Raw genomic sequence first — 20,754 nt, 5'->3', positions numbered from 1 at the left:
GTGTAGTTAGTTGAATTTAAGTAGTTTCTTATATTGTAAAAACGGCCCTAGATTCCCCGAAACCTTTAATATGGTTAATATTGTTAGAATTGGAAATTAGTATTGAATACTTATTGAGGATATTGTTGGATTGTTTGCTGAATAGACATTTATATAGCCTTTCACATGATAGAATGTTAGAATTTATGTTGGTAAGTAGGACTCTTTGCCCTCTTATGGTTAAGTGGGTGTCTTACTTGACTTGTGTGGTGAGTCTTGTGTGGTGTGGGCTAAAGTATTCAAGTGGGACTAGGCTGGGACTAGGTCCTAGGTGAGTATTTCGGCCTTCATCATAGATAGGTCTTTATAGTCTTTGGCGAGTATATGTTCACTGCTTGATAGCCTTTGTGTTCCTGACTAGTGGATTTATATCCAAGTTGGGGCATGACCTCGTTACTTATTTTGTTAGTAAGTGGTCAGCTTAAGTACTAGCCAACCCTTTGGTGGACTCCTTAGGGTACTCACTTTGTTTTAGAAAAATTGTGGGTCTTGGGTGCGGTGGTGTGTATCCGCATGTCTAGGTCTCCATGTGATTTTAAGCTAGGGTTGTGTTGTGTCTTGGCCATGTTTTATTAATATTAACCGTTGAGCCAAGATACCGGTTTGATTACCTTCCCTACCTCGTGGTATAGACTCGAGTTACAAAGTGACTATTGACCGTACTAAGAACTTATGCCTGTCTTTGATATATTGCCCTTTCTTGTATGGTGATTTTATGAATTGTAATAGGTGAGATGTAAGCCGGTTACAATTGATAAAGTTTGGATTACAATTTGTTATATGTTTCACATGATAGTCTAGTTTGGTCAATTTAGGGCTCATATGTTAGAATAATTGATAATTAGATTAATTATCATCTTGTTTACATGTTTTACTACATGTTACATTAATTTTGACGATTCGTGGCTGGGAGGACTCGAAGTTACTCCCCACTGAATTGTGGCTTTCGTGTTTGTATAAAATGCGATTGACAGGTTGTTGATGCTTTGTTGGGGTCACAGACGAGCTAGTGAGCAAGGAACCTTGGACCTAGTTTTGGCTATTCTATTAGTAAACCTTTTAACTTTTGGTCTTGTATATAATTGGAAGGGACATATGTCTCCCTTTTCTATTTTTGGTTTGTATCATTCTATTTTCTTATTTAGCTATGGCATGTAAAGTAGTTCGTTAGCATTGCAGGTTTTGGCACCTGCCTCTTGGGAATGTTGGAAATGTTGTGATTGGTTTAGAAATTTTTTTGAAATTACAGGTTTTTGGCTAGTTGAACCAATTACAAACATATCCTACCAGTTTTTCTGTAGAATTTACGTAATTAGTTAAGGCTAGATTTAAGGGTGTCACAGTTGGTATCAGAGCCTATTGCTCCCGACGCACGTTTGTGCATCCCACTTAAAAATCACTTGACCTTTAAATAATAAACTTGAGAGAAGGGTAGGATGGGTAGAATTAGGATTTTATGTGGTAGTCTGTTTGTGATTGCTAATTGATAGGTACTAATTAAATTTTTCCCTTTTGTAAGATGGCTCCGCCAAGAAGAGACATTGATGATGCTATCTTACTAGTTCTTACTCAAATTCTCCAAAACCAACAAAATCAACAAGCTCCTCTTCCTCCTCCGCCTGCTGAGGGTACTCCAGGCACCTATACTTGGGTGGCTAATCAGTTAACCCGAATCAACACTCCCACTTATGGTGGAGAGATTGATCCAGCTGCTCTTACAGGGTGGTTTCGGGAGTTGGAGAAAAGCTTCACGTTGTATGATGTTAAGGAGGAACATAAAGTGAAGCTAGCCTCTCATTTCCTAGTACGAGAAGCAGATCGATGGTGGTCCATGACTGGGCCTACCGTTTCAGCTGAACCAGGATTTGACTGGGTACGTTTCAAGGAGTTAGTGGAGGCCCGTTTCTATCCTCAAGAGCTGAAACAGTAAAAGTTGAAGGGATTCATGGAGTTGAAGCAAGGAAGCCTTCCAGTTCAGGCCTTCACCGATAAATTCAACGAGTTGGCTCATTATGCAACTAGATTGGTGAAGTATGACAATGAAAAAGCTTTCTTTTATCTTGAAAAGCTCTCCCCTAAGATCAAAAGCATGGTCCGTCGGGATTCCACTAGCTTTGTTTCAATTTATAATGATGCTTTATGGGCCGAGAATTCATTGAAAGACATTGAAAATGAAGCTCGTGCAACCAATTATAATCTTGGCAAGAGGCCTTTATATCCATCTTCTAGGCCCTTTACTCCTTCACCTAGGTTCATCTCATCTCCCTCTGACCCAAACAAGAGAAGATTTGTTTCTAATGTTCAAGCTAACCGGGGTGGTCAATCTTCAGCTTTTAATGATAATAAAGGTACTAGAGACCGACTGTGCTATAATCGCTGAAACCAAAGACACACCTGTAAATGCTTCGTTGATCCTATTATATGCTTTTCTTGTAATAAACCGGGCCACAAGGCCAATGTTTGCCCGGAGAGGAAGGTGACGGCTCCCTCGCTCCTATCGCCCCGGTGAGGCGGTGAGGCCGAAGGGTCGGATCTTTGTCATGAGCCGAGCGGTAAGGTTTCGAGGCACACCCGATATCATTCTTTTGGTACATTTTCTATTTTTGATGTTCCTTTTTGGTACTATTTGATACGGGTGCCTCTTTATCTTTTATTTCAATAAAACTCTCCAATAAATTATCACTTGAATCCTCACAAGAAGAAAGCACATCTATATCCTTACCCTCTGGTGATGTCTTTTCCTGCTCAAAAATCTATCCGGAAGTCCCTATTTCTATTGCGGGATCTATATTTCCAGCAAATCTTTTCCAATTTCCGCTTGAAGAATTTGATGTCATTTTGGGCATGGATTGGTTACATACTTATCATGCTCGATTTGAATGTCGAGATCAGAAAATAATTCTTACAAGCCCTTCAGGTCACCGTGTGTCTTATCAAATGGTTAAAAGACAAACCGGTACTAAATTAATTTCTGCTATGAAGTTTATCAATGCAATGAAAAAGGGTCATCAAGCCTTCTTGTGTATGGTGACTACTTCTGATTCTTCTTCTCTGCCTCCTAAAGAGAACATTCCAGTAGTATGTGAATTTCCCGATGTTTTTCCCGATGAGCTACAGAATTCCTCCCGAAAGGGAAGTTGAATTTGCTATTGATCTTATTCACAGTACCGCCCTATTGTTAAAGCTCCTTATAGGTGGCACAAAGTCTGAAATGAAAGAGTGAAGGCTCAATGGATGATTTGATTGCCAAAGGTTTTATTCAACCTAGCTCTTCACCTTGGGGTGCTCCTGTCCTCTTTGTAAGAAAGAAGGATGGATCTATGCGATTATGCATAGATTATCGTGAACTTAACCGAGTTACTATCAAGAATAAATATCCTCTTCCTAGAATTGATGATCTTTTCGATCAGCTCCGTGGTGCTTCTACTTTTTCTAAAATTGATCTTCGTTCGGGCTATCATCAAATTCCAGTCCCAGAAGTTGACATTCCTAAAACTGCTTTCAGTACGAGATATGGTCATTTCGAGTTTACGGTGATGCCATTCGATTTGACCAATGCTCCAGCAGTATTCATGGATCAGATGAACCGTACTTTCAGAGAACACCTTGACAAATTCGTTGTGGTGTTCATTGATGACATCTTGATCTATTCTAAATCTGAAGAAGAACATGTCCAACACCTTCGTGTTATTTTAGAGATTTTGCGCCGTAAAAAATGGTATGCTAAATTCTCTAAATGTGAGTTCTGGTTACCTAAAGTGACATTCCTTGGACACGTCATTTCAAAAGAGGGTGTTATGGTAGATCCTGCCAAAATTGAAGCCGTTGTTGATTGGAAAAGTCCAACCAATGTTTCTGAAATCCGTAGTTTCCTTGGCTTAGCGGGTTACTATCGACGATTTGTGAAGGATTTTTCAAAGATTTCTAGGCCGATGACTCAGTTGCTGAAGAAAGAGTCTAAGTTTGTGTGGTCTGAAGAGTGTGAAAATGCCTTCCAGGAATTGAAAAAGAGGTTGACTACCGCTCCGGTGTTGACCTTACCTGAAGAAGGAGTGGTGTGACACCCTTAATTCTAGCCTTAATTAAATACGTAAATTCTACAGAAAAACTGGTAGGATATGTTTGTAAATGGTTCAACTAGTCCAAAAACCTACAATTTCAAAACTTTTTCTTCCTAAACCATTCACAACTAATCCAACTCAAGAAGAGTGTCAAAAACCCTGCAACAACTGATAAGCTAATTTACATACATAACTTAAGACGCGGAAATATAGTGATACAAACCCAAAATGGAAAAGGGAGACATATGTCCCTTCAAATTATATACAAAATACCAAAAGTTAAAAGGTTATATACATACCAAAAGATAAAAGGTTTCTACAAAAGAAAGCCAAACTAGGTCCAAGGTTCCTTGCTCACTAGCTCGTCTGTGACCCCAACTAGCATCAACAACCTGTCAATCGCATTTTATACAAACACGAAAGCCACAATTCAGTGGGGAGTAACTTCGAGTCCTCCCAGCCACGAATCGTCAAAATTAATGTACATATAGTAAAACATGTGAACAAGATGATAAAGAATTCAATTATCAATCATTCTAACATATGAGCCCTAAACTGACCAGACTAAACTAACATGTGAAACATTTAACAAATTGTAATCCAAACTCTATCAACCATAGCCAGCTTGCATCTCACCTTCTATGATTCATAGAATCATCAAACAAGAAAGGGCAATATATCAAAGACAGGCATAAGTTCTTAGCACCGTCAATAGTCACTTTGTAACTCGAGTCTATACCACGAGGTAGGGAAGGTAATCGAACCGGTATCTTGGCTCAGCGGTTACTATTAAGAAAACATGGCCAAGAGACAACACAACCCTAGCCTAAAATCTGCGCAGACCTAGACATGCGGATACACACCACCGCACCCAAGACCCACAACTTTTTTTTAAAACAAAGTGAAGTGAGTACCCTAAGGACACCACCGAAGGGTTAGCTAGTACTTAAGCTGACCCCATACTATCAAAATAAGTACCTGAGGTCATGCCCCAACTTGGATATAAATCCACTAGTCAGGAACACAAAGGCTATCAAGCAGTGAACATATACTCGTCAGAGACTATAAAGACCTATCTATGATGAAGGCCGAAATACTCACCTAGGACCTAGTCCCAGCTAGTCCCAGCTTGAATACTTTAGCCCACACCACACAAGACTCACCACACAAGTCATTTAAGACACCCACTTAACCATAAGAGGGCAAAAAGTCCTACTTACCAACATAAAATCTAATATTCTATCATGTGAAAGGCTATATACAGCATACAATCCAACAGTTCCTCAATAAGTACTCAATACTAATTTCCAATCCTAGCAATTCTAACAATATTTAAGGCTTTAGGGGAAACTAGGGCCATTACTACAAAACAAGAAGCTATTTAAATTCAACTAACTAAATAAGAAGCTATTTAAATTCAACTAACTACACATGTGAAATAGAGATATAATAAATGGCCTAAAACAAGAAAAAGGCCGATTATCTAAATCATTCAACCGAATTTTTACCCGCAACCCCAGCCCTGCGACAGGTACGGGTCAAATTGCGGCTGACCAATCACTCAATTAACTGACATCGCATCAGTCAAAGGGACTAAGGCTCAGTTTTCGGCACAATCAACAAAACATTACAATTATCACTATAAAATTCATTTTGAGCCTATTAATTACCATTTCATTTTGTAAATTATCCTAACATGTGATAATTGTCGATATAACATAATTTTTCTACCATTAGCATAAATTTTAGCTACTTTTATGATTCCCTTAACAAGTTTAACCATGTATACTCATTCTAATTATATCCTTGATGAACCTAAAATGACGGACAAAGCATGGAAAACCGCGAAACAAGCAACGGACCGACCCGGCCAACCGTGGCTAGCCGTGGGCACCACGGCTCCCGACCATTTCTTCGCCACCCTAACATCCTCTTTTTTTACCGTTTTTCTTCATTTTAACCCGTTTTAAGCATTATCTAATCGTTCCCATATCATTTCCATACTATTATGATAATTTAATCTAACAATTGACATGCATGCAACCATTTTAAACATGTGAAAATTACTACATAAACAAAAAATCATAAAACATACAAAAACAACACACATGTGACGATCTTTCGTCGAGTAACTCGAAATATGTTACCTTAAGCTAGAAAAAAGAGCAATTAGCACCTCAAAACCGAAACCCTAACCACAACTAGCCGCTATCCTCTACAATATACGAGTCCCCGAACTCGTCTTCCAATCCTTCACCTAAATAAACAATTAAAACACAATAATAAGCATATAAAACCGAAAATACCGAAATTTGGTCTTAAAACAACTTCAAGAAAACTGAAATTAAATTGTACCAAGTTGTAGATCGCGACGAGAGGATTCCGGAAAGGTAAATTATGCGAAAAACGGACTAGAAACGAGTAAGATATGGTGAATTTGAGCTTGATTTTACCAAAAATGGTGTTTTTTTTTAACAAGTAGAAGATGAATGTAGAGGAAAACCAGAAAAAAAAAAGAAAAGGGAGGGGGAAGCCGTGTAAGGGAGAAGGAAAGGAGGAAAAGGAAGTGCGGGATTTTTAGTCGGGATTTTTACGAGTCGGGTTTGACTTGTTTCAATAATAATTAAATCCGTAAGTCAAATGCAAATTCCGTCAAGTCCAAAGTTTTTAAACACGAGATTACAATAAAATTGAGTATTCATACGACCCATTTCCAATTTCGTTTACCCAACGTTCAAACGAATTGTCATTTTCCCCCCGATACGCCCTTATTTCGAAATAAAAGATTTTACACGGTTTAAACTATTTTTAAACATTTCAAAACTATCAAAATAAATACTTTTCTTCAAAATATAATAAAATTATATTTCTTTGAATTATTTTTACTTTAATTACCTTAAATATCAAATTTTATTTGATTAATAAATTATTTCCGAAATATATTAACGGTCCGAAATTTACGGGGCGTTACAATCACCCCTCCTTTTAAAAAGTTTCGTCCTCGAAACTTAGAAGAAGAAATTATAGTTATAAGAAAATATAGGTATCCTTTCAATGAAACGGTGATACTCTTGTTGATCAGACAAGAACATCCATATTCATATCAAGATATAAAAATATTTCTACACCAATAAATGAGAAAACCCATTATTGGGACGTCACCAACAACGAGATTCAACATTCACTAATGTTAAAACCATTGAAAATCATAAAAGTATTTTCAAAATTTCAGTTTAAAATTCTATAGTAAGAACGATATCTTACTAAATTATGATTAACTAAGGCTTAGTAACTCGGAAAAAAAAGTAAGAAAAGGAATCATTACACACAAAACGAGAAATAGTTTAGGTATCCAATTGAACACTAGGGTTGAAAGAGAGTGAGAAATCATTTTCGAATGTTATAGAAAAAGGTCAAATGAGTTTCATAGAGGCGAACACAACGGAACAAGCCAGGATAGCAAGAATGACAATTGTCAGAGATCGGAATTAGGAAGATCGTTACATCGAGAAAGGTTCACTCAATTTTCCAACCACAGAGTCATCTTACTAGGTCCTCCGAACATCAACAGGGCAACAATCAGAGGCCACACTAATCCAAAGAGTCATCTGAACCACTCATCGACAAGTCTATGCATAAGCTAATCCTTGAGACAATCCTATCTTCTACAATATTCCAATTCCAATAGAAAGATTCCTCAACGGATTCAATATAAGGTCCAAATTTACAATAACATTCCAAAACAACTTTCATAAGCCTAAGGTTAAGGCTTCCAACAAAGTTATATTCGTATCCAACTAGTGTCAACTATGGGTTCCTCAAAAATTCTACAAGGTTTTCATTTCAAAACAAGGTAGTAACATACCAATCCCAAAATCCGAAAAATCAATAGGATCTCACGTTCCTTTATCCTTTTATTTATTAAGGATTGCCAAAAGCGGAACTATACTCAGCTACACTCAGCTACAACAACGTCCCAACATCTCAAGTACTCAATGCGACCTCAAGGTCTATAGAACTATAGGATTAACAAATTCTTCTCAATACTAAGTCCCTCTCAACTCAAGAACTCTCAAGAGTCAACTAAAATACCAAATCATATCACCAAACCATTATGGTCATCAACATCTCAAGGAATATTCTTTCAAATTTGACATCCTAAAACTTACTTACCATTAAATTCCCAAGGGACAAGGTCTTAATTGTAACAACACTTTATCACATCCCAGTTCTTAAAACCATAAGTGAAACTATGGTCTTTAACCTAACAATTGGTGTCAACCATACCATTACCTCAATAGTAATCAATATCGCTCACTAAGACCAACTAATAATCCCACCTTTAACATTTCTCACACGGTAACATATACATTATCAAACCCTCATCTTCAAAGTGATTATGGAAGCCAATCACAAACTCGACTACTTAGTCAATCCTATATCCTCAAGTCACATCTCACTAATTCTGTAAACATGGTCAACAAGGTACCAGCTATACTAAGGAGAAAAGGAGTGATGAAGGAATAGAGAAACAGTAAAACATTTCTGAAGGGTGCATGCATCTGACAAGTTAGGAAACTAAGGAGTCAGACCGTAAAGATGACGGTTGACAAAAATAAGAGGTATTCGAGTTAAGAAGATATCTAGGGCAAGAAGAAGATACATAAACTTTGGCATAAAAACAGGGTTCAACAAATGCTAAAGAGAAGGAAAGGAGAATAGAAGCGGCACAATGAAAGGGTTACCGCTTACCAAACACTCATCAAAGCTTATGATCGATATGATAAGGTTACACCACTAAGGTGCTCAACAAAGCCCCAAAAGTCTACCAAATTATAAGACTAACAAGGACTCCAATGGTAGATATTCCTCAACTCAATTGGTTCTAAGAGCCAAAATCAATTCACCACACAAATTCATTTATTACAACCCATGTTCCCAAAATATCTCCTTTACAATTCTCGTCATTGAACTTCACTTACTATGTCATCCCCAAGTACCATAGCTTGTCTACTCTATCATCTCACCACTTAATACTTCTAGTCTCCGATACCATAAATTGGACTCACATCCTTGAACTCACGAACTACATCGAACAATATTCCACCAAAATTCCCAAATCCAGATATGATTAATAAGGTCAACCATGTTATGTGTTCTCAAATTTCGAAAGGTCAACAAGGGCTACTCTATACTAGATTTGGTCAACTCAAAAGGTTTAACAAACTAACTAATTCCAAAGTACAATACCAATCCATTAAGCAACATCAATGTCCTATTGTATTCCTTTCAAGGCCTACAAGGATTAGAGCTAACTATCATTCCTTAATTTTTCCACAAGAAACATTGAGACTCTCAAATGAAGTATTTCAGGTTCATTCCATCTTATGTGCTATGGTAGTAACCATGCTCAAACATCTATAACAAACAAGCTCTCAATAGAACTAAATCCCAAGGTGTTTCTCAACTCACTAGGCTCTCATATTAAGTACAACTAACAAGACTAACCAAAGGATCCCAAGTTATATTCTCCTATACAACTCAAACCTTAACCAATCAATTTCTCAACTCGTTCACGCCCTCCAATGATACATTCTCTCAAAACCGGGTTCTCTTGAACAAGGGAACTATCCTGCGGAATAAAAGGAAGGTGTCCACATGAACTTTATTATAAGAAGAAAACGAACCTAAGATGAATCGGTAGAAAGAATTGAAAGGTAGTTACCAAGGCAAGAGAAGAGGAATTTGAAAGACTAATAAACAACGAGATTGGAAGACTAAGGTAAAATTGCATTATCTACATTTATTGGAGAGCCATCTTTCAAAGAAGAAAATTAATTAGTACCTAACAATTAGCAATCACAAACAGACTACCACATAAAATCCTAATTCTACCCATCCTACCCTTCTCTCAAGTTTATTATTTAAAGGTCAAGTGATTCTAAGTGGGGTGCACAAACGTGCGTCGGGAGCAATAGGCTCTGATACCAACTGTGACACCCTTAATTCTAGCCTTAATTAAATACGTAAATTCTACAGAAAAACTGGTAGGATATGTTTGTAAATGGTTCAACTAGTCCAAAAACCTGCAATTTCAAAACTTTTTCTTCCTAAACCATTCACAACTAATCCAACTCAAGAAGAGTGTCAAAAACCCTGCAACAACTGATAAGCTAATTTACATACATAACTTAAGACGCGGAAATATAGTGATACAAACCCAAAATGGAAAAGGGAGACATATGTCCCTTCAAATTATATACAAAATACCAAAAGTTAAAAGGTTATATACATAACCAAAAGATAAAAGGTTTCTACAAAAGAAAGCCAAACTAGGTCCAAGGTTCCTTGCTCACTAGCTCGTCTGTGACCCCAACTAGCATCAACAACCTGTCAATCGCATTTTATACAAACACGAAAGCCACAATTCAGTGGGGAGTAACTTCGAGTCCTCTCATCCACGAATCGTCAAAATTAATGTACATATAGTAAAACATGTGAACAAGATGATAAAGAATTCAATTATCAATCATTCTAACATATGAGCCCTAAACTGACCAGACTAAACTAACATGTGAAACATTTAACAAATTGTAATCCAAACTCTATCAACCATAGCCAGCTTGCATCTCACCTTCTATGATTCATAGAATCATCAAACAAGAAAGGGCAATATATCAAAGACAAGCATAAGTTCTTAGCACCGTCAATAGTCACTTTGTAACTCGAGTCTATACCACGAGGTAGGGAAGGTAATCGAACCGGTATCTTGGCTCAGCGGTTACTATTAAGAAAACATGGCCAAGAGACAACACAACCCTAGCCTAAAATCTGCGCAGACCTAGACATGCGGATACACACCACCGCACCCAAGACCCACAACTTTTTTTTTAAAACAAAGTGAAGTGAGTACCCTAAGGACACCACCGAAGGGTTGGCTAGTACTTAAGCTGACCCCATACTATCAAAATAAGTACCTGAGGTCATGCCCCAACTTGGATATAAATCCACTAGTCAGGAACACAAAGGCTATCAAGCAGTGAACATATACTCGTCAGAGACTATAAAGACCTATCTATGATGAAGGCCGAAATACTCACCTAGGACCTAGTCCCAGCTAGTCCCAGCTTGAATACTTTAGCCCACACCACACAAGACTCACCACACAAGTCATTTAAGACACCCACTTAACCATAAGAGGGCAAAAAGTCCTACTTACCAACATAAAATCTAATATTCTATCATGTGAAAGGCTATATACAGCATACAATCCAACAGTTCCTCAATAAGTACTCAATACTAATTTCCAATCCTAGCAATTCTAACAATATTTAAGGCTTTAGGGGAAACTAGGGCCATTACTACAAAATAAGAAGCTATTTAAATTCAACTAACTAAATAAGAAGCTATTTAAATTCAACTAACTACACATGTGAAATAGAGATATAATAAATGGCCTAAAACAAGAAAAAGGCCGATTATCTAAATCATTCAACCGAATTTTTACCCGCAACCCCACCTGCGGCAGTGCGGGTCAAATTGCGGCTGACCAATCACTCAATTAACTGACATCACATCAGTCAAAGGGACTAAGGCTCAGTTTTCGGCACAATCAACAAAACATTACAATTATCACTATAAAATTCATTTTGAGCCTATTAATTACCATTTCATTTTGTAAATTATCCTAACATGTGATAATTGTCGATATAACATAATTTTTCTACCATTAGCATAACTTTTAGCTACTTTTATGATTCCCTTAACAAGTTTAACCATGTATACTCATTCTAATTATATCCTTGATGAACCTAAAATGACGGCCAAAGCATGGAAAACCGCGAAACAAGCAACGGACCGACCCGGGCCAACCGTGGGCTAGCCGTGGGCTGCCGCCACTGCCTGCCCGGCCGGCTGCCGCCACCCTAACATCCTCTTTTTTTACCGTTTTTCTTCATTTTAACCCGTTTTAAGCATTATCTAATCGTTCCCATATCATTTCCATACTATTATGATAATTTAATCTAACAATTGACATGCATGCAACCATTTTAAACATGTGAAAATTACTACATAAACAAAAAATCATAAAACATACAAAAACAACACACATGTGACGATCTTTCGTCGAGTAACTCGAAATATGTTACCTTAAGCTAGAAAAAAGAGCAATTAGCACCTCAAAACCGAAACCCTAACCACAACTAGCCGCTATCCTCTACAATATACGAGTCCCCGAACTCGTCTTCCAATCCTTCACCTAAATAAACAATTAAAACACAATAATAAGCATATAAAACCGAAAATACCGAAATTTGGTCTTAAAACAACTTCAAGAAAACTGAAATTAAATTGTACCAAGTTGTAGATCGCGACGAGAGGATTCCGGAAAGGTAAATTATGCGAAAAACGGACTAGAAACGAGTAAGATATGGTGAATTTGAGCTTGATTTTACCAAAAATGGTGTTTTTTTTTAACAAGTAGAAGATGAATGTAGAGGAAAACCAGAAAAAAGAAAGAAAAGGGAGGGGGAAGCCGTGTAAGGGAGAAGGAAAGGAGGAAAAGGAAGTGCGGGATTTTTAGTCGGGATTTTTACGAGTCGGGTTTGACTTGTTTCAATAATAATTAAATCCGTAAGTCAAATGCAAATTCCGTCAAGTCCAAAGTTTTTAAACACGAGATTACAATAAAATTGAGTATTCATACGACCCATTTCCAATTTCGTTTACCCAACGTTCAAACGAATTGTCATTTTCCCCCCGATACGCCCTTATTTCGAAATAAAAGATTTTACACGGTTTAAACTATTTTTAAACATTTCAAAACTATCAAAATAAATACTTTTCTTCAAAATATAATAAAATTATATTTCTTTGAATTATTTTTACTTTAATTACCTTAAATATCAAATTTTATTTGATTAATAAATTATTTCCGAAATATATTAACGGTCCGAAATTTACGGGGCGTTACAAGTGGACTTTGATGTTTACTGTGATGCTTCTAAGCATGGTTTAGGTTGTGTCTTGATGCAAAAAGGGAAAGTCATTGCTTATGCCTCTCGACAGCTTAGAGTTCATGAAGTTAATTACCCGACTCATGATCTTGAATTAGCTGCGGTGGTGCATGCTTTGAAGATTTGGAGACACTACCTCATTGGAGTCCATTGCAACATCTACACCGACCACAAAAGCCTGAAATATCTCTTTACCCAAAAAGAGCTGAACATGAGACAAAGAAGATGGTTAGAATTGGTGAATGACTATGATGCCGATCTAATATATCATGAAGGAAAAGCTAATGTGGTGGCTGATGCTCTTAGCCGAAAATCCTGTCATTCTTTGAATTCTTTTCGGGAATTACCTCCTGAACTTGCTTCAGAACTTCAAAAGTTAGGAGTAAGCCTTGTAAAAAGGAGCTCTCATCATCTTGATGCCATGTCAGCTGAACCTGACTTCCACCGTGAGATCCGTACTTGCCTTCCTAATGATCCTACTTTCAAATCCATTCGAGCTAAAATTCAACTTGGGCAAGCTAAGGATTGTAAGATTGATGATGATGGGTATCTTCGTTATCATGGTAGAATCTATGTTCCGAGTGCAGCTGATTTGAGAAAAAGAGTTCTTGATGAAGAACACCTCTCTCCTTACTCCATTCATCCGGGAGGTACCAAAATGTACAAAGATTTGAGATTGCAATTCTGGTGGCCTAGGATGAAAATTGAAGTTATGGAGTATGTCAAGAAATGCCTCACCGCCGTAAAAAGTAAAGATAGAACATCAAAAGCCCGGGGGTTTGCTTCAACCCTTGGATGTTCCTCTTTGGAAATGGGAGTCTATATCCATGGATTTTGTGATGGCTTTACCCAGGACTTCCACTAGGAAGAATGCTATTTGGGTGGTTGTGGACCGATTGACTAAATGTGCTCGGTTTATTCCCATCAAAGAGACTTGGAGATTAGAAGTTCTAGCTGGTGCCTATGTGAATGAAGTAGTGCGCTATCATGGGGTTCCTAAAGATATAGTTTCAGATCGAGACCCTCGATTTTGTTCTCGTTTCTGGACTGCATTACAGGAGGCCTTGGGTAGTAAACTATTGATGAGCACTGCTTTTCACGCCGCCACTGATGGTCAAACTGAGAGAACAATTCAAACGTTAGAGGATCTTCTTCGTGCATGTGCTTTAGATTTCCAAACTTCTTGGGAGAAATGTTTACCTCTGGTTGAGTTCTCTTATAACAACAGCTATCAAGCTTCCATTAAAATGGCACCATATGAAGCTCTGTATGGTAGAAAATGCCGTACTCCTGTCTGTTGGGATCAAACCCAAAATGTTCCAATGTTAGGACCTGATTTGGTGACCGAGTCCATTGAACAAGTTAAAATCATTCGGGAGCGGATGAAGGCCGCTCAGGACCGTCAAAAATCATATGCTGATGTCCGTCGTCGACCACTTTCCTTTGAGGTTGATGATCAAGTATTCCTTAAAGTGTCACCTATGAAAGGGGTGAAACGGTTTGGTGTTAAAGGGAAGTTGAGCCCTAAATATATTGGACCTTTTCGGGTGATTGAAAAGATTGGTCCTGCTGCTTATCGTTTAGAATTGCCCTCAAATCTGAGCAAGGTTCACAATGTCTTCCATGTTTCTCAATTGAGGAAGTACATTAGTGACCCTAGCCATATCATTCAAGAAGAGATTCTTGAATTGGAGCCTAACTTGGTGGTTGAAGAAAGGCCAATTCGGATTCTTGAAAAAGCCAACAAGCAACTTAGGAGCAAAGTTGTACCTCTAGTCCGAGTTCTTTGGCGTTGTGGAAATGTCGAAGAAGAGACTTGGGAGACTGAAGCTTCTATGTTAGCTAAATATCCTGAATTATTCTCGTAAGGTATTCCTTTTCTTACTCTTTTTCCGAGTTACTAAGCCTTATTTAATTATAATTTAGTAAGATATCATTCTTACTATAGAACTTTAAACTGAAATTTTGAAAATACTTTTATGATTTTTAATGGTTTTAACATTAGTGAATGTTTAATCTCGTTGTTGGTGACGTCCCAATAATGGGTTTTCTCATTTATTGGTGTAGAAATATTTTTATATCTTAATATGAATATGGATGTTCTTGTCTGATCAACAAGAGTATCACCGTTTCATTGAAAAGATACCTATATTTTCTTATAACTATAATTTCTCCTTCTAAGTTTCGAGGGCGAAACTTTTTAAAAGGAGGGGTGATTGTAACGCCCCGTAATTTCGGATCGTTAATATATTTCGGAAATAATTTAGTAATCAAATAAAATTTGATAATAATGTATTTAAAGTAAAAATAATTCAAAGAAATATAATTTTATTATATTTTGAGGTAAAGTATTTATTTTGATAGTTTCGAGATGTTTAAAAATAGTTTAAACCGTGTAAAACTTTTTATTTCGAAATAAGGGCGTATCGGGGGGAAAATGACAATTCTTTTGAACATTGGGTAAACGGATTTGGAAATGGGTCGTATGAATACTCAATTTTCTTGTAATCTCGTGTTTAAGAACTTTGGTCTTGACAGAATTTGCGTTTGACCTACGGTTTTAATTATTATCGAAACGAGTCAAACCCGACTCGTAAAATCCCGACTAAAAACCCGACTCCCTCCTTCCTTTCCTCTCCCTTACCGCGGCATCCCCTCCCCTTTTCTTTCTATTTTTCTGATTTTTGTTCTTATGTCATCTTCAATCCTCTAAAACCCAAAACCAAACACATTTCAACAAAAATCAAGCCAAAATCGACATAATTTCTTCATTTCTTATCGGATTTTCGCTAAATTTACATTTCCGGAATCCTCTCGTCGCGATCTACAACTTGGTATAATTTAATTTCAATTTTCTTGAAGTTGTTTTAAGACGAATTTTGGGTAATTTCGGTTTTATATACTTATCTTTGTGTTTTTATGGTTTATTTAGGTGAAGAATTGGAGGACGAGTTTGGGGACTCGTATATTGTGGAGGATAGCGGCTAGTGTATATTAGGGTTTGGTATTCAAGGTGCTAATTGCTCTTTTTCTAGCTTAAGGTAACATATTTCGAGTTACTCGACGAAAGATCGTCACATGCTTTGTTGTTTTTGGATGTTTTATGATTTTTGTTTGAGTAATAATTTTCACATGATTAAATTTGATGCATGCATGTTTAATCCATGTATTTTTGTTAGTTTTAGCTAACAAAGTTGAATTGGGAACGATTAATTAGTGTTTAGACGGTCTTTTATTGAACAAAATGGAAAAAAGAGAGGTGTAGGGGCGGCGGGCGCGGCAAAGAGCGGGCAGGCCCACGGCTGGCCCATGGCTGGCCCGGGTCGGTCCGTTGCTTGTTTCGCGATTTTTCGTACAATATTGGTCATTTCGGGTTAATTAATGTTAAAGTTGTATAAGTCACATATGAGTATACTTTTAAATTGAATCATACTAGTAGTAGAAATTATTCTTATATTGGTAGTTAGCATATGTTAGTATAGGTTATAAAATGAAATGGTAATAAAAAGGCTTAAAATGAATAATGTTAGTAGTAAAGATAATGAGGTTGGTAAAATTAAGCTTATATTGATAATTATCACATGTTAGGATAGTTTATAAGATGAAATTGTAATGACTAGGCTCAAGGTAAATTTTATAGCAATAATTGCCATGTTTTGATGATTGTGCCGAAAACTGAGCCTTAGTCCCTTTGACTGATGCGATGTCAGTTAATTGAGTGATTGGTCGGTAGTAATTTAACCCGCACTGTCGCAGGGCTGGGGTTGCGGGTAAAAATTCGGTTGAATGAATTAGATAATCGGCCTTTTTCTTGCTTTAGGCCATTTATTATATCTCTATTTCACATGTGTAGTTAGTTGAATTTAAGTAGTTTCTTATATTGTAAAAACGGCCCTAGATTCCCCGAAGCCTTTAATATGGTTAATATTGTTAGAATTGGAAATTAGTATTGAATACTTATTGAGGATATTGTTGGATTGTTTGCTGAATAGACATTTATATAGCCTTTCACATGATAGAATGTTAGAATTTATGTTGGTAAGTAGGACTCTTTGCCCTCTTATGGTTAAGTGGGTGTCTTACTTGACTTGTGTGGTGAGTCTTGTGTGGTGTGGGCTAAAGTATTCAAGCTGGGACTAGCTGGGACTAGGTCCTAGGTGAGTATTTCGGCCTTCATCATAGATAGGTCTTTATAGTCTTTGACGAGTATATGTTCACTGCTTGATAGCCTTTGTGTTCCTGACTAGTGGATTTATATCCAAGTTGGGGCATGACCTCATTACTTATTTTGTTAGTAAGTGGTCAGCTTAAGTACTAGCCAACCCTTTGGTGGACTCCTTAGGGTACTCACTTTGTTTTAGAAAAATTGTGGGTCTTGGGTGCGGTGGTGTGTATCCGCATGTCTAGGTCTGCGCAGATTTTAAGCTAGGGTTGTGTTGTGTCTTGGCCATGTTTTATTAATATTAACCGTTGAGCCAAGATACCGGTTCGATTACCTTCCCTACCTCGTGGTATAGACTCGAGTTACAAAGTGACTATTGACCGTACTAAGAACTTATGCCTGTCTTTGATATATTGCCCTTTCTTGTATGGTGATTTTATGAATTGTAATAGGTGAGATGTAAGCCGGTTACAATTGAAAAAGTTTGGATTACAATTTGTTATATGTTTCACATGATAGTCTAGTTTGGTCAATTTAGGGCTCATATGTTAGAATAATTGATAATTAGATTAATTATCATCTTGTTTACATGTTTTACTACATGTTACATTAATTTTGACGATTCGTGGCTGGGAGGACTCGAAGTTACTCCCCACTGAATTGCGGCTTTCGTGTTTGTATAAAATGCGATTGCCAGGTTGTTGATGCTTTGTTGGGGTCACAGACGAGCTAGTGAGCAAGGAACCTTGGACCTAGTTTTGGCTATTCTATTAGTAAACCTTTTAACTTTTGGTCTTGTATATAATTTGAAGGGACATATGTCTCCCTTTTCTATTTTTGGTTTGTATCATTCTATTTACTTATTTAGCTATGGCATGTAAAGTAGTTCGTTAGCATTGCAGGTTTTGGCACCCGCCTCTTGGGAATGTTGGAAATGTTGTGATTGGTTTAGAAAAATTTTTGAAATTACAGGTTTTTGGCTAGTTGAACCAATTACAAACATATCCTACCAGTTTTTCTGTAGAATTTACGTAATTAGTTAAGGCTAGATTTAAGGGTGTCACAGCAGCACTCTCAATGACTACTCCCCAGCTTCAGTAAGGCAAAACATGAATAAATATTCATATTTTGCCTTGGTAAAGGGAGCATTATTTTGAACAGGTTGAAGAACATAAGTAATTAAGGCATGAAGCATAAGCATGACCCTGTATTTTGGACAACATCAGCATTGAAGGCATGTATTTTGACACCATCAGCAATGAAAACATGAATCAACATTTTTTTATACAACTTTGATGTTCATTTATTCACATTTGGCAAAGTTTGTAATCATGGCCTATCAGCAATGAAAGTTGTCTTTATTTAGCAAAACATCAGACTTCTCATATGCAGTAATCAGTATGTGAACAATGCAAGTGCAGACAGATAATCAAACTTAAGAATAGCCATATCACAAACATTAATCATAATGGTGGAGGCATTATGCATAAAGAAATGAAAATCAGTTGGCTAAAATTGATACCCTCGTATCATTGGGTAATTAACCTCCAAGGAATGCCATTATCATCACAAGTTCACTTACCAACAACAAAATAAAACCAAAACAGCAGAAAAAAGGACATAAAAAACAATAAATGAGAACAAAATAGTCAGATCCTCACTTAATCCTCAAGGGCACGCTTAAAAGCAGGCCAATATTTGATAATTCCTCCAAAAACCATCTCCTGTGCTTAGGAGTCTCCCGTCTAGCCAGCATCTTCTGAGTTCTCTCCTCAACGTCCTTCTTAAACCACTTTTGGTACTCCTCCACTTCTTTTTTGGTAGGAAAACCGTCATCCACTTCAGATTCATCAACAGTAAGTGGATTTATGGAGTCAGGCACAAATTCCTGACTGGAATATGAATGCATGCAGGTTTCAGGGACAATAGAAGAGTCCGGCCACAAAGATGAAGCAAGAATCTCCTTTGATTCAACGGATGCCTCACCATCGCAGATCTGACTATCAAATTGATCGATTTCATCAGAAACTTCGATTGATTCAGGCATTGCAGGTTCATCAATCGAAAACAACCCAAAAAGACAAGGTGGATCTTCGTAATTTCGGAATATAATAGAGATTTCTGGATCCATCATAAGATGAAGTATTTGTTTGGAGAGTTGAGTGAGGAAGGACGGTTGAGATTAGAGAGAGAAAGCTCTAGAAGAATGGCAAAGAAAGAGAAGAGACGGAAGAATGAGGAAAAAATTAGGGTTTTGTTATAAATTTGGAGGGAGTCATTAGGGTTATAATTAGTGGTAACTAGTCTGGATGCCCGTGCGTTGCAACGGGGTAATTAACTTAGTAACAAAAAAATTGGTAATAAGGTCTTAATATTTACATTTTATGTCTAATCATTTATTTAGATATGATCAAAAGTCAAAACATCTTATTTAAGAGACGCAAAAGATGTTGGGTTGATACCTAAGTTCCAATGATACCTCATATTTATAATCATAAGACCACCACATCTTATGTTAATCTTTCGATGTGGGATAATTCTATTATTTTTATATAAACTCACATTATTTTTCAATGTGGGACATATAACATACTAAGAAGTACACAATTTTATATATGTACAAATTATAGGAAATCTATACGCTAATAATAACATTTTTACCACGAATCAAATTATGTTATTTTCATAATTTTCTTCACGATATTTTTTTGCCAAATGAAATGTAAAAGTTTTTATATAAAAATTAGAAACATCACTTGAATATAATATAGGAAATAAATATTATAATAATTAAAAGATTCTCCACTTTATTTTTTACATCGAGATATATTATTTATAATACTTTCCTAAATTAATTTTTAGGATCACCCCACCTTATGATAATTTTCTGATGTGGACAATTCAACTATTTATATTTAGTATATTTACCACACCTACATTATTTTCCAATGTGGGACAAATAACACACGAAAAAGTACATCATCTTTTTTGCACCTATTTCTATATCCAACCCGATTTAATAATGAGAAAATACTATACTACTCCCTCTCATCCAAACCAAAGGTTACATTTGACTTTATTACGTTTGCCGATGCGCATTTTGCAACGTAAATATCTTTAGTTACACATTATTAAAAATTATAAAAACTTAATATTCTTATAGCATTCATGACGATGATGAATCAAACAAGATCTCGCATTACTATGTTTTCTCTTATACATTACTAATAATACCAAAGATTCTCTACAATCATGAATAGTGCCAAAAAGTCAAATGTAACCTTTGGTTTGGACGGGAGGGAGTATCTATTTATATTCGTACGTTTTTTTCCATTTCTTGTCATAATTAAATATGTACAAATGATATGATTTAATTTATATTTTTTTTCCTAACACGACTTTTAAGATGTAATTGAGGTAGCAATAAAATGTATAAACAAATGCAAAATATTTTCTTTTTCTGGTGCGATTTTGA

The 20,754-nt window shown here is 36.6% G+C and overlaps 2 long non-coding RNA genes across 2 annotated transcripts; both read right to left on the bottom strand.

Moving 5' to 3' along the window:
• Nucleotides 1-4,438: 4,438 nt before the first annotated feature.
• Nucleotides 4,439-6,579, bottom strand: LOC141621186 (uncharacterized). The gene is made up of 3 exons (XR_012532138.1): nucleotides 6,456-6,579; nucleotides 6,248-6,357; nucleotides 4,439-4,492 (listed from the first exon to the last, which is right to left on the bottom strand). It is a non-coding gene; the product is annotated as an uncharacterized LOC141621186 (long non-coding RNA).
• A 3,376-nt stretch (nucleotides 6,580-9,955) lies between these two features.
• Nucleotides 9,956-12,569, bottom strand: LOC141621185 (uncharacterized). Its single transcript, XR_012532137.1, has 3 exons — nucleotides 12,459-12,569; nucleotides 12,251-12,360; nucleotides 9,956-10,490 (listed from the first exon to the last, which is right to left on the bottom strand). It is a non-coding gene; the product is annotated as an uncharacterized LOC141621185 (long non-coding RNA).
• Nucleotides 12,570-20,754: the final 8,185 nt, after the last annotated feature.

Source organism: Silene latifolia, chromosome X (assembly GCF_048544455.1).
Source record: "Silene latifolia isolate original U9 population chromosome X, ASM4854445v1, whole genome shotgun sequence".
Taxonomy (NCBI): Eukaryota; Viridiplantae; Streptophyta; class Magnoliopsida; order Caryophyllales; family Caryophyllaceae; genus Silene; species Silene latifolia.
This window is presented reverse-complemented; position numbering and strand designations above follow the sequence as displayed.